At 39.1% G+C, this 16,620-nt stretch overlaps 1 protein-coding gene across 7 annotated transcripts in view; it reads left to right on the top strand.

Moving 5' to 3' along the window:
• The window catches only part of RBMS3 (RNA binding motif single stranded interacting protein 3), a 515,412-nt gene that overhangs the window by 373,006 nt on the left and 125,786 nt on the right, over nt 1-16,620 (top strand). The window lies entirely within an intron of this gene.

Raw genomic sequence — 16,620 nt, 5'->3', positions numbered from 1 at the left:
GAGAGGTGGAAGATAAAGGGAAAACGGATTTAACTCTGCCTGTAGAATCTCTTTGCACAGAAAGGTCACTGAACCTATTTCCCACTCTCATGAGTTCTTCCTTGCCATCGATGTATTTACTATCCTTTATGCTACAGTATTTTAGATTGGATTGGAGTTGCTGCAGCATTTCCTGTTTGTCTCCCACAATTACTACATCATCCATTTTCCCCTTTTAGATATCCCTGAAATGGGAAGTAGAATAAAAATAGACGCTGTGTGGCCATATCATGCATCTATATCCAACAGCGTAAACAGTGGCTTTATGTTATTTGCCTTGTTGTTGATTGGAAATGAAAAGGCACGAGATCTTCAACTCTTGCTAATTTGCATTGTGCTGTATGGATAACTGCGTGAGATCAGGGGTTACATAATTTATCTTCAGTTTTAACAATAAGAATGAGCAATAAGGGCTAAAGATGTATACCCAAATGATAGTTTTGGTATTATCATTATCAACATAATTATCTTTAGTACTAATAGTACTATTTTAAAAGCAAGTATGTCTGCTCACTGGAGTAAAAATGTGTGTGTGTGTCTGGATGGAATCATTGCAGTATATTCCATGAGAGAAACACATTGTCATGAAAGCCCTGTGCAGGCATTATAACTAGTGCTTACCTTAACATTTGAGCTGAGCCTTACTACCAAGGCCCATTCTGATATATCTGTCACACAGCACCTCCTCCGATATCTGCATGCTGCAAAATTTCCAGCTAATGTAGAGCCTTCAGGTAAAAGCCTCCTCCAGGTAAAGGCCTCCTCATCTTGACATGCAGATGTCAAGCAGAAAGACCACTTGTCATGCAGTGACATGCCACTCACATCTTAGGGCACCTACTCCACAAGGCATATTGTGCAGACATTTCTTGTTTTTCCCCTTACAGCAGATTCAGGAAGGAGGATTCTAACTACAGGCCTTCTTTGAGCTAGGCTGTCGTGATACAGAGTGAACAATATAAAACTTGTTAGCAGGAAGCAGCCATCGAGTTAATGAGCCCTCTAATTACTGAGCGAATTCTTTCCCATTGCCAGAAGCTGATTCCAAATTGAATTCCCTTCTTCCCTTCCCCTCCAAACTAAGCTGACTCCATCCTCAAGGTGGTTTGCACTGCTTGCGGGCCAGATGGAGGGAGCCCTGGATGTTACTTGATGATGAAATACTGGACTGGAAATTTCACACCCCTTTCCCTCTGACCCTTCTTATGCAACCGAGTCACCGCCCAAACCAGTGGTGACCTGGCTCTCACTTGGCTAATCTCAGAGCTCATTAGCCTTAGCATTTCAACTAAGCATTCTGACCTGCCCTCCTCTCCAACGTCAGGTCCAGAGTCTGAAATCACTAGCTTAGAATGCTGCAAGGTTGCCCCCTTTCACAGAGGATCATGGTATTTCAGTGTGTTAGTTCAGGAAAATACAGTAATGCAATTCAATCGCAAGGAATTTCTTTTTCCTTTTGGCAAGCATACACTGATGCCTGAATGTAAGTAAATTCACATGATCTCCCAAGAAAAATAAACATTGCTCATAGAAGAATGTGGTACAATGCTAAATACCAAGAAAACATCAAAGATGGTAGAAGTTGGACATTTCTTCCTGCTGACCAGAGTAAGTTGCAAGATGAACCTTTCTAACAATGTAGCTACTCCAGTGGCCGTGCTGGGAACAATGACAACTTACAGCAGCCTTTCAGTCAGTTGTGAATAATATCTCATGTCATTTATTAAAAATAGTTTTTGGCATATGTGAAGCAGCTTGCCATAAAGGCAGCAACAATATGATATCTAACCATAGGATTGTATTTACTTTGACATGTACTATATTTGTACTTATTTGTAATCCATTCTGAGAGCTAATTGAACATGTTATAAAAACCTTCAATCAATCAATCATCCATATAGTGCAAGTAGTAGTACCAGATACTATTGTAATTTCTACATTTTGAATGTATAATACTGAATTCAGCATTCCTGTACAGTCAAAATGCTGGGGCACAAACCAGAGTCCTCTCAGGTTGAATGTTGGTTCAGATGAAAGCATGGCATGCATACCAAAATAGCCAAACTGTGAAAATGCAACCTTTGTGGAGTGGCAGAGCTTCCAGAATCCAATGTAGGTCAAAGGTGGGCTTCTCCAATCTAGTGCCCTTTCATCATGATCCTCCTGGGTATTCCTGAGCTTTCCCAAGGACAGGAGGCAGAGCTGGAAGGGATTTGCTCCTTAGAAAGGAGGACAATCAAGCATGAGCTTGAGAAGTTCAAACAGAAGGCACAGTGTGGGGCCTTCCTTAAAAGCAGCCCGCTGACCTAATTAACCAGCTGTGCTGGTATACAGCCAGCTATAAATTAGCCCAGCCAGAACCTGTTCTCTGTTGCAGACATTGTTTCAACCCAGTGATTGCCTTGATCTTTTAAACTGAACAGATTCCTTGATCTTTGGCTACTCATCTGAACCACTCTGTTAGACACCCGTGTCTCATCTGGATGATTGGCATGACAAATTCTATGGCCTGACCTCTCAACTGGACTAGTTTCTTCCTTTGGTTGCTTCCTCAGGATACTTAAGCATGGACTTGGCAGTTGCTGGCATGGGAGCAGGATAAGACATTCTTCTTAGCCTCAGGTGGTTCTCCAGCGTTGTGCAGGATGCATCCCTGGGAAGAACAGCAGCTCATCCCAGCACCTGTCCAAATTTCTGGGTTTGCACAGCACACATTGTTCCTGTAGCAGTGGTGTCTGTCATGCAAATGGACCCAGAAGACCCTGGGAACAACAGCTGCTTTTCGTAGCATCCGGTGAACCTTCTGCTGCCCATATCCCCCCAGTTTTTTCTGTTTGAAACAAGGGTTCTTCTAGAGTGGGTCTTGGGGGATTGGTCTTCTCACCTGGAGGCATCCAAGGAGGTTCTGCTGACCATATGGCTGGACTGAGCCCACGCACTGGAGGTTTCCCTCGTATGACCTAGATAGAGTTTGTTCCACACTAAACCCATAAGAAGCTGGTTTGCATTTTGAAACAGCAACAATGTGTACTTATGTGAAGTAACATGTGAGAAAACCATTTGGAAACTAATATCCTTGTCCAGGTTGCATTCCATGGGAAGAATACATCTCCCATCTTTCCACAAACTTTTGTTCTCCAGCGCACTTCTACTTTATGTGGTGGATCAAAGGAGAAGGAGAAAGGAAAGGGGGGACCCCCCCAATTGCTGCTACTCCCACTTGAAAGAGGAAAAGAAAACTTTTTGGCAGGGTTTAGAGGCTTCTGGGAACTGTGTTGGGGGGCCCATGGCTGACACACATGAGTAGAGGCATTTTTCCAATTCCTTGTATTGGCTTGGCACAATGATCACCTTTCCAGATAATCTTGGATAGCTTCCAAGTTATTCTGCAATGGGTTTAGGACAGTCCTCCCATCTCATTCAGGGAATTCCCTGCTTTGGAAGTTTTGGCCGTTCTCCATTTTGCCTGCAAGTTGTATCTAGCACTTGAAAAATCCCCCCCCCCCTTTTTTGGACAATCATTGAATTTAATAGCATCATACATTTTTTCTCTCTCATCCTTTTTGAGACGTCTCTCTTTTTTATGTTGTTGTCATTGCTGACACTTCTTCATATTTTATTATCTGCATTTTTAACCAAACTGACCTAATTTGTGCTTCTCAGATGGAAATAGAGATCAGAATACAGCTCTATTTTGGGTCACACTTTCCCAAATTTTACAGTGCAGTTCTTTCTGGTAAAAAAGCTGTGCATTTTATGAGGGAATGTGTGGCAGATAATATATATATAGTTCCATGCATAAAAAATGAATACAGAAAATAGGATAAACCAGGCTTATGACTAAGCACACATGAAACTGCCGTGGATACAAAATAGTAAGATCTGTCTGTCATCTTGGGCACCGCCATCTGAAGGAAATAAATATCTGTCTGCCTAGCTATACATCTAATTGATAACTTAACTAATAATCTATTTACTAGAATAGACTGCTTTTCTATACCCATTCACTTGAAAGTAAACGGGCATGAAGGATTGCTCTATAACCGACTAATTAAGGGTACAATCCTATATGTGTTGAGACAGAAAAAAGTCTGGAAACTCTCAGCATTTCCCATTCAGCACAGGATTGTGCCTTAAGTAAATATGTCCAGTTCCATTTAGGGCACACAAGTGCAGAAGCTGAATTAGAACAGCAGCATTGCTGTAGATGTTACCCTTCTAGTTTCTATGAGGAAGAAGCATTGATGGTGGACCTTTCTCCCAAAGGGAGAACTTTGAGAATTTCAGAAGGATACCTACAAGCAGGCTGGGTTGATGTAGTCTTTTAGTATCTTTCCCCCCACCCCCACCCCTGAGCTTCCTCCTGTTCTTGACTTGAAAAGGCAAATATTACATATATTAAATAATTCAGTCTTTATATATTCTTATAAATTGTTGTATAATGGCCACATTTGAGTGTCATGCTGAGCCAGGAATCCCAGCTTAATATGAATAAGCATTAGCCCATTTGCTCCTCTCTTATCCCCACATGAGCTAGTAAACAAAACAGGATGAGATAAGCTAGTAAACAAAACAGGATGACATAAGTCACATTATGTCCAAAGCAGGAATGTGCAAAAATGCCTCCAAACAAGCCAGGCTATATAAGCCAACTTTGAACCCTGGTTTAAACCTGATTTTTGATCCCACCTTGTTTCAGATGTAACATGGGCTTAAATATTATCAGAAAACTATGACTTTCTAGTTTGTTGAATGTATCCTCCATACTGTTCATCCATACCACAGTTTATTAAGTCAAGATTCCTGATGTATTGTGTTGCCCAGCCCTGTTAATATATGTGTGTATGAACTTAAGATAACACATTGAAAAAAATGGTCTTTGCATTCCCTATACATCATTAGGAAAATGTGGGCATAAAAAAGAAACTTCAGTTTTAATTGTAAACTACCTTCAAAACTACAGATTTGTTTATATGTAGTCTCTACTGGAATTCCATTTTAATATTCATAATATGCATTAATTACATATATGAAGAAGATAAAAGTCAAAGCCCAAGTTATGAAGTTGATTTCCACATGCCTCATGCTCACTTATACTTATCAGTGGGATGTTGTAGTCTAAAGCTCCAGTAGTAAGAGACTTCATGAACTCCTTCTGGCCCTGTAAGAGTTGTGGAACTGTAAACATGATTGATTGGGAATTATCTTAGTTTCATTGATTTGTATAGAATGAGCATTTGGTGTAATTATCTAAGCAGGGTGCTGTCAAAATACATCTTTGAGACAGTTGTACCATATTGGTTATTATATTTCTTAAGAGCTCACACAGCAAAAATGATATTTTAGGTACAGCAAAAAAATATAAATTGCTCCCTTTCCTACTGGTGGGATTAGCTTGTCCTTTACTTACTCCAGGATGAGGGGTAAAAAAAGGTTAAGTAGAAGTTTCTTTATATTCATGTAGTTTCCCCTCACAGCTTCTACTCAATTTATACATCTCTGTAATAAACCTGGATTTATGCCTCTCAGCAAAGATAGAAGCATTATGCTTTATCCACCTCCAGGCAATTACTGATCTTCCTGCATGGTGAGGCAAAGAGAATCAAGTCTCCCAGTGTATTTGGAAAGGCACAATCAGAGTCTGAAAATTATCCTCCCAGTGCTGCAATAATTGGCATGAAAGGGAAAATGGGTTCTAGTTATTGCTGTGACCTCTTTATGAATTTAAGTTGAAAATTCAGAAACCTGAGAGCATGAGGCAGAGGGGTAGATACCGTGGTTTTAGATATTTGCTGAATACTGACCACTGCTCTGGCCATTGGGAAAGATGTATCAATCAGTTGAAGGTTAAACACAGTTGTTCCACACTTTTCACCTGAATTTCCGGCAGACTATTAGCTGCATCAGCTCCGGATGAAGAAATTTCATATTTGGGGAGACATCATGTTTCTTCCAGGTTTCATATCCTACTCGTTAATGAGGGTTTTAATGAAATCATGTGAACTTCTCAGTTGTGCATTTGACTTTTTCCCTGCTTCAATAGACCATTTCTCTAGGTTGTTGTGGCTTAGGGGCTTTGATCTATTTCTAAATGAGGAACTGGGATGGAAAAGGAGAGAAATATGAGTAGTAGTATTGGCATTGGTTTTGTGATACAAATGCTGAGGCACATAGGCAGATTAGTTCTAATGAAATATACTTTTGCTACTAGAAAATGACCTTGTAACATAGACCCTAAATATAAGAGGATTCTGACCTCTTGTTCTTAAAGGAAAGGGCCCCCAAGTTAATAGTTCAGAGAGGAGATGCTGCTATGGAAAAGTGTCATGAAGTTTCCATCTCTCTGGGACCTGGTTCCTCATGAAGTCTCCAGAGGCCAGTTCCTGTCCATCCAGAGGCCCTTACGTTATGTTCTTCAATGACTAGGAAAAGTAGCTTGTCACAGCCACCCCATATCATTGTAGCCTGAGATGACCAAAACACGCCAGACCCTTTTAAGAGACAAACCCTCAGTCAGTGTGGAAGTGGCAGGACCCAGCCTAACTCCAGCAGCACAGAGATAACTCTGGGATAAGTCATACATCCATAGAATAGTAGGGTTATAAGGAACCTAGAAGGCCATATGGTCCTACCCCCTGCAGGTGCAGGACACCAAGTCACACCATTCCACTCAGATGACTGTTCAGTGTCGCCTTAAATGTCTCTAGTGTGGGGAGAGCCCATGAGCTTTCTTGGCAACTCGTTCCATTGTCATATTGCTCTGACAGTTAGGCTGTTTGTCCTGGTGTCTAGCCTAAAACTGGTGTACTGCAGCTTAAGTTCATTGTTCTGTGTCCTTTACTCAGGGAAGAGTGAGAAGGGGTCTTTTCTTTCCTCTTTGTGACTGCATCTAAGGTGCTTGTACAATGCTACTATATCCCCTCGCAGTCTTCTCTTCTCAAGGCTAAACATGCCCTACTCTTTCAGCCTGTCATCATAGTGCTTAGTTTTCAGACCCTGGATCATCATCATTGCTCTCCTCAGAACCCTTTCTAGTTTTTCTGCATCTTTTTAAAACCTGGGTGCCCAGATCTGAACACTGTATTCCAGGTGAATATTAAACTTTCTATTAAACACAATGTTAGGCTCTGTCTAACCTGCAACCCCACTAGAGTTTTCCATGAGACTGATCCCCTTTTTCTGGCTTCTTGAGAAACCTAATATGCCATCCGTTCCAGATCTGAACCACTGAGGAATCTTGTAACCCAAGCCACAACATCAGAACCCAAAGTGATACCTTGTTAACAAGAAGTTTTGTGATAATATCAATATTACTATCAATTATCCTAACAGCACTAACTATCTCTACCTTTTTAACTGTGCTAAAAAAGGAAATTCCTATGGACTTCCTGAATCGTATTGTGTCCCCAGTAAACCCCTTTTGTTATTGATACTGAAGATTCATTTTTCGACATTTAATTTTGCTTCACATTCTTTCATTAGCTTGAATATTTCTCTTAGGCCCCTTAATGCCTTCCACTTTTTTAATTATTGTTCTAAGAAATAGTCTAAAAATGGGAAATAGCCCACTTAAGAGCAATATCTTTCCTCAGAATGGGTAACTGAAATAAAACCCAATATTCTAGTAAAAGATTTACCAGGAAGTTGTGTACTATTAATACCTTAGCTTTTTTAAAAAGTTCTTCTCCTTAGAAGCTTCTTGATACATTTTCTTTCACAAAATGGTAAAAAATGAAAAAAATGGTATATCTTCCCTCCTTTCAGAATATTATTTTATATTAGACTGACAGAGTTGAAAGGCACCTTGGAAGTCATCTAGTCCAACTCCCTGCTCATTCTACATGCTGGTGCAGGGTGCAACATAACCTCCCTGACAGATCTTAGATATATGGCTATCCAGCCTCTGCTTAAATAGTTGCAGTGAATGAGAGCCCATGACCATCTGCTGTACTATCAAAGAGCACTTACTCCTAGGAAGTCTCGGCTAATGTTTAGCAAGATCTGCTTCCCTGCTATTTCTACCCACTGGTTCTAGTCCTCCCCACTAGAGGAAGAGAAAACAAGTCTGCTCCATCTTCTGCATGAAAGCTCTTCAGATATTTTAAGACTGTTAGTATGTCTTCTTAATTTCTTCTTTTGGAGGTTGAACACTCACAAGCTTTTCCAACCATTCCTTACAAAACTTGTTTTCCAAACCCATCACAAGTGGTGTAATAGAATAGTAATGGAGTTTTGGAACTTTTCAAGATCAGGAACAATAATGGCACTTATTATTCCCGTTCTGTTATGTTGTTTATATTGCCCTTCCCACTCAAAATGATGCTCAGGGTAACCAACATGATTGAATGGAGGTTGGGTTCCTCTCCTCTCTGATGGGACTTCTGCATCATGCTAGCAACTGAAATAGCAATGCTTCTTTTCTAATTAAATACTAAAGCTTGCATTTCATATGACTTTTGATCAAGTTCCATCTGTTCTGTGAGCAGAGTATTAATGATTTAGGGTGTAAACCGATGCATGGAAAAATGGCCTGCAACTCCCAGTATGATCCAGCTAGCTGTGCTAACTGGGGTATACTGGGAGCTAAAGGCCTTTGTTCTCTCTAAACCTTAGTGTCAAATGATTTGGAGAATCAAAGACTATTTCTTATATTTAAACCTGGGTTGTATTTATTCAGATTCCAGTTGTTTGACTTATACTTCCATAGTTTAAAATAATACATATGATAATCATAGAGTCTGGGGGGGTGTTATTTATTTAAGAAACAGAATTTTAAAAAAGAAGGGAAAGGGTATGGGTTCTTCTTAGCCAGACCAAGCCATGAATAGTTGCTTTGCAGCTTTTACCACAACATTTAGCATGGATAGAGAAGAGAGTGGGGATATGCCAGTTCTAGTTGTTTAGAAGTGCTTTTGGCCACATGTTTCATGATACTATGACATTGCAGGTAAGTATCAGTAAGACCATCTACTTGAAATAATGCCATTATGTACCTCACCTCTAATTGCCTTTGGGAGAGTAGCAAGATATCAGAGATTGCTGTAAGTGTACAGAATTCAGCCAATGTTTCGTATGAACATTTTTGTACTGAAAGTCATGATTGCATTTTTAATATGAAGCTTCTGCTATCATCTTTCTTTCTTTTGCATTTTTAAAAAGTTTCTTTCCTTTTCTTCCTCATATTCTCCTTAGGCTTTCCAGTAATTTTAGAACATTTTGGAATTAAAAGCACTGAGAAGTTAATAGAGCTTTAGGCATAAAATATTTACAATCAGAAACAGGATGATATTTCCCAGATAGCATGATCTTTGAAGTTCAAACATAACTTACATTTTCTTTTCAAAAAGCTCCTAATGGCTCTCGGTGAATGTCCCCTGACACTGTAAAACAGTTACGTCATATTGAGTCATCTTCTTTTTCATTATTATTAATGTTCCTAACCAACCCCCATATTACTCTTCATATTAGAATATTGTTTAAATTATAACGTTTTCCCAGAACTCTCAACAGATTAAAACAAAACCTTTGCTGAAGGTTCAAAAGAATGTGAATGATTAAAATTAAAAAGAAATATGACATATTTCAACCGCTTTAAGTCGCAGGAGCCTTTTTAATTGTCTTCCCATTGCAAAAAGAAAGTGCTCTCTTCATTTTCTCAAAAAAGGTTTTCACTTCTCATGTGACTAACATAATTTAGGAGTGAGGATTTTTCAGTAATCAGTTCAAGCATATGCCCAATTCTAGCTTTGAATAGCAAAAGCTTCAATAAAGGCATATGAAGCCTTTGCCATTTGTTATATGTTAGTGCAAGGAACCATGGGTCAAGTGTGGCAGGAAAGATTCCTGTTGGTTAATGATGACATAGATATCTTTGCACTGTCATAAACACTGGTGTCAATACTATGTCTGAATCATGCCTGATAGTATTGAAGCACATAGCATAATGCAGATTCCCTAGAGTGGATGCACATTGGATATGCACTGACCTGCAGAAAGTCAATGTTACCATAACTTGCTTTTGCTTTAGCATTCTTTGCATGCCAGTATGTAGTAGCTAAAGGGAAAAACCCTAGCCTGCATCTTGGGGCCACTGTATATTTTGGATTTCCCAATCTGAGGTCAGAGACAGCACCCCAAATTTGACGGGCAGAATTGGAGCTTTCTGTAAATAAGGAAGGCTGCAGATATTCAAATGGTTTAGCAATTCCCATTCTAATATCTCGAAAGATCAGCCAAATATTTCAGTGACTCTTTGTTCAGCACCTGCCACATTTTTATCAGCTTTCAATTGGTAGATGCTAGTTCTCTCTTAGCCACAATCAGATGAACTTACAAAAATATTACAAGACACATTATTCTCTCATCAGCACTTCTGTGTACATATTGTTTTGCGACTGTATCCTAGAAAGTTATTTGAAAGCCATCATGAGCGAGGGTAAGAATTTATGAAATGAAATACAGAATTCTTCATTCAGTGTCTACCTTGCAACACATGTACTTTTTCATAATATGAAAGCATAGATGATATTCAATATTCTGTAGATTTTGTCCTAAAGAAGTGCTTATGTTCTGAAGGACTTTGCTCCATGCACAGCTGAAAACTCACTCCTATTTATAACTATAGATTTACCTCTTCAGTGAAATTTACTGAAAATTGTTTAACACCCCACTCACCTGGCACTCCATGTTTTGCTTTTAAGGGGCCAGGGAAGTGCACCAGTGTCAGATCATCAGGCAGGGGAAGGAGGGCATTCTTGTTGCTAGGAGCATCAGACAGATGTTTCTTACTGTGATGAAACCACAGCCAGTAGTATCTCCCCTGTACAGATGATTCATTGGTCAGGTAGTTCATTTTCCTTACAAAAAAATTGCCAAGTAGCGGAGCAAAGAAATGCAGAGGCTGCAAATATCCACGCAGGAGCCCTGCACATATAAATCTAGATGTTTATCATAGGGCATTTCTGGCTTTGCTTCACAAACTCAGCTTTGGGGAACTGGGGACCAGTAGACATGCTTCTATAACTTCAGCAAATGACTAGCTACAGTGCTGATATGTTCCGCTCCCAGCTAGACATAGGTGAGAAATTCGTTGGGTTCACATTTTAATACAAAATTATAAATCTGCACTTCTAAAACTTATGCACAAACATGAAAATACCAGTTCAGTGATGTTAGTAGTTAGATAGTAGTAGTCAAAACAGGTGCACAAAAAGACATAACAGGAAAACATACAAAACCACAAGAGAAATTGGTTTTATAAAAATAGATCTATTAAAGTGCATCTGAATATATCTTTGGAAAATGCATGTAAAATGTACAAAAATATGAATTTTCATGCAGGCTTAAAAAGCAATTTGCAAGCAGATGCAGAAATGGGATTGAAAGAACTTAATGTAGGAAAAATAAGAAACTGAGTAGAATCAAACATGAGTTCCTGATTTGTCCATCCGAGCTCCCAGCATTTGAAATATCAGGAAACCACAGCAGTCCTGATATGTGTACACGCACTAAAAGACCCTCATTCAGACATAACTGTTTTTCATAAATGGAAAGTGTGAAAATGTGTGAAGATAATGTGTGAAGAGCCTGCTGACCAAGTTCCTTTGACTCAGGCCTTTCAAAGATCACTACATTTGAGGGACTCTGATGTGCCCAGGGTTGTGCTTGTTGGCATGGTGGCCTATTCCAGAATGAAAGAGAGGTGTCATGGAAGGACGTGACCCCCTAAGAGGACATGGTAGTTAGGAAGTGCAATAAAAACAAGTGCTTTTATTGCCTCTCTCAAACAATAACAGAGCAGGAAATTCTTGACTCCACCCAGATACAACTAAGTCCACTGACGTCAGAGACTAAGCCATATAATGGCTCTGTATAGACAAGAAGCCAGCCGAATTGGGTATTACTGATTTATTGAAAAAGTCAATGTTGTCATCTTGTATAAATTACATGAAAAATAAGTTGTTATCTCAGCATAATTGTGTGATACAAGTTCTGGGGTGGTCTACTGAACTTCTGAATCCTGTAATACAGTAAGCTGGGTACTTCTAGCTGGAGTTCAGAAAAATTGGTTTAATTTTCATGTCTCCAGGAAGAATATCTTAGGTTCTTTCCTGTCTGTAAGCTAATGGCTACATTAAATATTGACTTGGATGCACTTTAGGAGAAAAATGTTTCGTATACTGGCCAGCATTGAAGACAAGGAGACGGTTTAAGTTCTGTGAATGGGTCAGACATTTCTCGTTCCTGTGTTTTCATAAGGCCCCCAAATTGTTCTCCATGTTATTTGATTTTACCAATATTGTAATTACTGCCATTTTTTGTATTTTATTACATGGCTTCAGTGCTTTAGCATGCTCCATTTAATGTATTTATTTTGATGGGGTGATAACCCCAGTTTTGATGAATAAAATGATTACATTACACTTCACCAGTGTTGTAATTTCATCTAAATATTCATCTTGTTCTTCAGACTTTCCCTTGGCTGCCCTCCATTCGAAATGTTTCTGTACAAAATCAAGTGCTTTTTAAAACAGTGCATCCACCAGCACATTAATCTTTCCTTTCTATTTGTCAGAACTCATGTTTCAAAGCTTATGTGTCAGGCTATTTTGTTTGTTTGTTTGTTTGTTTTATTCCTACTTGGTTTTCTCTTTTCCTGTGTAATTTCTGCTTGATTACTTGAAAGATGGAAGAAATGGGCCAAACTTCAAATAGTACTGATTTATTCCAATGCATTTTTTCTTTATTTCCATTTGTTTAGGCATCCTTACTGATTATGAACATACATTTTACCAGTAGCCTAAGTACACTTCCTGGAAGCCTTCATTGACCAATCAAGTAACGTTCAGTAAAATTATCTAGGTTCCAGATAGGACGGGGTGAAGTAGTAGAATCGGTGGTGTCCTGCTGCAATTATTTATTTATTTTGTGTTATTTCTGTGCCCCCTGTTTTTTTAAAGTGGCTTACATCATTCTCTTCCAGCTCAACCTTATCCCTACAACAACCCTGTGAGGTAGGCTGGGCTGAGTGTCTGGGCCAAAGTTACCCAGTGGCTGAGCTCCATGGCTGGGTAGAGACTAGAACTCAGATCACCTGAGTCCCAGTCCCACGCTCTTAACAACTACACCACACCAGCTCTGCAAACATCTTGTAGATATTTGACATTCCTCTATTTATCAATTTCCTTTAAATTTGCAGTATGTGCTATCAGAAGTACGAGAATCCATGCCACAACAGCAGTAAGCCAGTCAAACTTCACGAGGTTTCCTAGAGAAGCACATGATGGAAAAGACATTATTAACCAAGAGCCAAATGTATGCTATGTTAAATGCCATATGTCTGAGATGAATAGCAAAGGCATGATTTGCATATATAAGAACATAAAAGTCATGCACTGCATTCACACTGTGGTTGCCAGCTGCCCACACAATCCCTCAAATAAGGTGGGTACACGAGTTCTGCCTTCCCAAGCTCCTCAGTGACTGATGCCCACAGGCATGCAGCCTTTGATAACAGAGGTATCACATAGACAACAAGGCTAGTAGGCTATGATGGCCTTCTCCTCCATGAATTTGTCCAGTCCGCTTTTAAAGCCATCCAGATTGGTGGCCATCCCTACTTCCTCTAGCAATGAATTCCATAGTTTAACTATGTGCTGCGTGAAGAAGGCCTTCCTTTTCTCTGTCCTGAATTTTAGAAGGAAGAAGGGATTCCATCTCTGAAGCTAACAAGGGTTGCAACTGTGCTTGATCTGAAATCTGGGATTTCATTTCCAGTGTATTTCTTAAGGAGCAGGTACACATATTCCCTGCCAGGCTAAATCTGTTCGGAGAATCCACTTTGTCTCCCAGAGCACCCTGGTCTATCTAACAGAATGCATTAGAGGAAACAAATCCATCTGTTTAACCTCTTGTGCATAGTTTTGGCTAATCTCCAAATCCATTGTGCTTTTTTTTCTGAGTAATATTGTATAAAGATGCAATGGATTGCTTGCTACATGATCTTATAAACTGCCAAGAACAAAAAAAAAGTTGGATTATATTGTGCATCTGTGTACAATGTTTTCCAAAGGAGCTACTACAATTTTGGCTGTTTCTGTTATTACTAAATCACATTTACATTCTGTAGTTGCTTTGCCAATATGTAACTTTTGCATGTATATACAATTTTGTGATATGTCATAAGTTCATTTCAGAGCTGTCTGTTATATAACCAGGCCCCAAATATAGAAAATATTTTATTCTTTTAAGCTCTGAGTATTTAAGGGTATCCCAAGATGTTTCTTCAGTTGCTCATATGTAGGTAGCATGGGCAGCTGTTCTGGGGTTAATCTAACACTCACAACATGTGGCTATTTGTAAAATTACTACAAAGATCCTGAGGATCTGCAGAACCAAGTTTCATAGTTTAGCAAATAACTCACCTTCCAAATGTAAGAACTGAAACATGCAATCCTGAAGGCTTGTACAGCTGCAACTTAGCACAGATTGGCTTACACCAATTAGAAATGTGAACAAGAGTGTTCAGCCAAATGAATGTTTGGATCCAGGCATAGCAAGAAGTGAATGGAGAGTATCACAGCTGTTGATGTTGTTGAAACTTTAAAAAAAAAAAAAATCGCCTCTCAACCAACTTGTCTAAAGGTAACCCAACCTCAAACCTGCCCCTTTTGGAATGAGTCTTTAGACTGGTTACCAGTCAGTACTCTGAATATTAAAGCAGTCTGAACCGTTTAGCAGCCTCAGATAATAACAGGGGGTGATGGTGATTCCTCAGTGGCTTCATGATGGAAGTTTGGAGTCAGATGCAGCACAGCAGGTTCCCAGGGTCTTTCTGGAGACCCGAGGAGCTAGAAGCCTCATGGAATCATTCTGTAACTAAGTCCTGTTCCCAAATTATTAACTTAACTAAGTCCTGTTCCCAAATTATTAACTTAAAGTTTCCTTTGAGGATAACAGTTCAGAATCCCAGTCCAGGATACCTGCATACTCAGTGGAAGGAAGAAAGGTGATTCAGGAGTGTACAAAGCACAGAACCTGTTCCCAACCCTCCAAACAGTGGTTTGGAAGATTGGAATTGTGATGTCTGAATGCAATTCTGAACTATATTCTTCACTGAACAAAAATCTTCCTGGTCCAGTTCCAACATTCTTCTGAATTCTGAATTCTGAACTATATTCTTCACTGAACAAAAATCTTCCTGGTCCAATTCCAACATTCTCTCCTGCTATCCATTACCAGTTAGCATCATAATTGAGCAGGAATCAATTTCAACGCATTATTCATCATCCTTGTTCTATTTTTTGTATCTCTCTCTCTCTCTGCCATTTTTCCAGCATTTCTTAATATCCATGATTTGTTTAAGTTGATCTGTGGATTAGCTTGTCAAAAATGGATAAACAGCATGGTTGATAGTGAGAAGGTCTTGATTTTGTTTCTGCAAAATAGGAATTTGTGCATATTCCTTTCTCCTCTCCCAGTTACTTCAGTAAACCTAAGAATGACAACAGTGTCACCAAATATTTGAATTGCTCTGTCTGTCAGTATCATAATGTTTGCAATAAAACAATGGATTGTTGAAGACCAACATCACCACCCCCTATAATTTACATGCAGCTGACATATTTATTTATTTTTAAGTGCTCTTGGAAAAAAAGAATCCATCCCAAGTCAATTTAAGCTTTGCTTGTTCTCTTTAAATATTTAATTACATTAATTTTTCAGAACAAGAAAACAAACATTCATCAAGTGAAACTAAGCATGTCACCCTCAGATCTCTACATCTGTTGCTATCCTGCTGTTTTCCTGCATAATTCAGTTTAATACATTTAAAGTGTACACTTCATTAAAATTCTTAACATTCACTTACATGGAGAGTTTACATTCTAGACAAGGACAGGAAGGCAGGCAAGGAGACTTGCTAACTTTCCTCCTTCCCTGTTTTATGTATGTATGGTGTCGTCTATCTTTGTGCTTCTGTCTCAGTGTGTACTGTCTTATCTATATATCTAAATCCATCTGTCTCCAGAATGACTCATCTTTTCAGTGCCATCAGACATTTCCTTCCGGATGTTGTCTTTTCCTTGAAGCCTTTGTTCTTTATAGAAAAGGATTTAAGAAGAAGAAGCCTTTTCTTTGTTTCTTCTTGCTGCCTCTACTCTGGTCACATGTTATATGTACATAATATGGCCTACATACAAATCCATAAATCAAACAGAAGAATATTAATCCATAAATCAAACAGAAGACTATTAATCACTTTCTATCTGCTTGAGAATAGGCTATGTTGATCAGTTGCAGCTGTACCGTTTCTGTCAGTGTTCTAAGATCTTGTGGTTCTGAATTATATAGATTTTAGTAGGCAAGGAAGCAACAGTTTGCTTTTCAAACAGAGCTAAAATAATAAAATAAGGTTGCTATTTTCTGTGGAGGCTAAAGAATTTAATATGCAGCCAGAGATCTGGATTTCCTTCAGAAGTTCTGTCCAGACAGGTCCTTGTTCAGACATTCAAGACTGAATTGTCCAACTTACATGCAAAGGAAGAGTCCTAGACACCTCGGGACATCCAGACTTGGCATTAT

Source organism: Varanus komodoensis, unplaced genomic scaffold, assembly GCF_004798865.1.
Source record: "Varanus komodoensis strain SLA01 unplaced genomic scaffold, ASM479886v1 scaffold10, whole genome shotgun sequence".
NCBI classification, from domain to species: Eukaryota; Metazoa; Chordata; class Lepidosauria; order Squamata; family Varanidae; genus Varanus; species Varanus komodoensis.
This window is presented reverse-complemented; position numbering and strand designations above follow the sequence as displayed.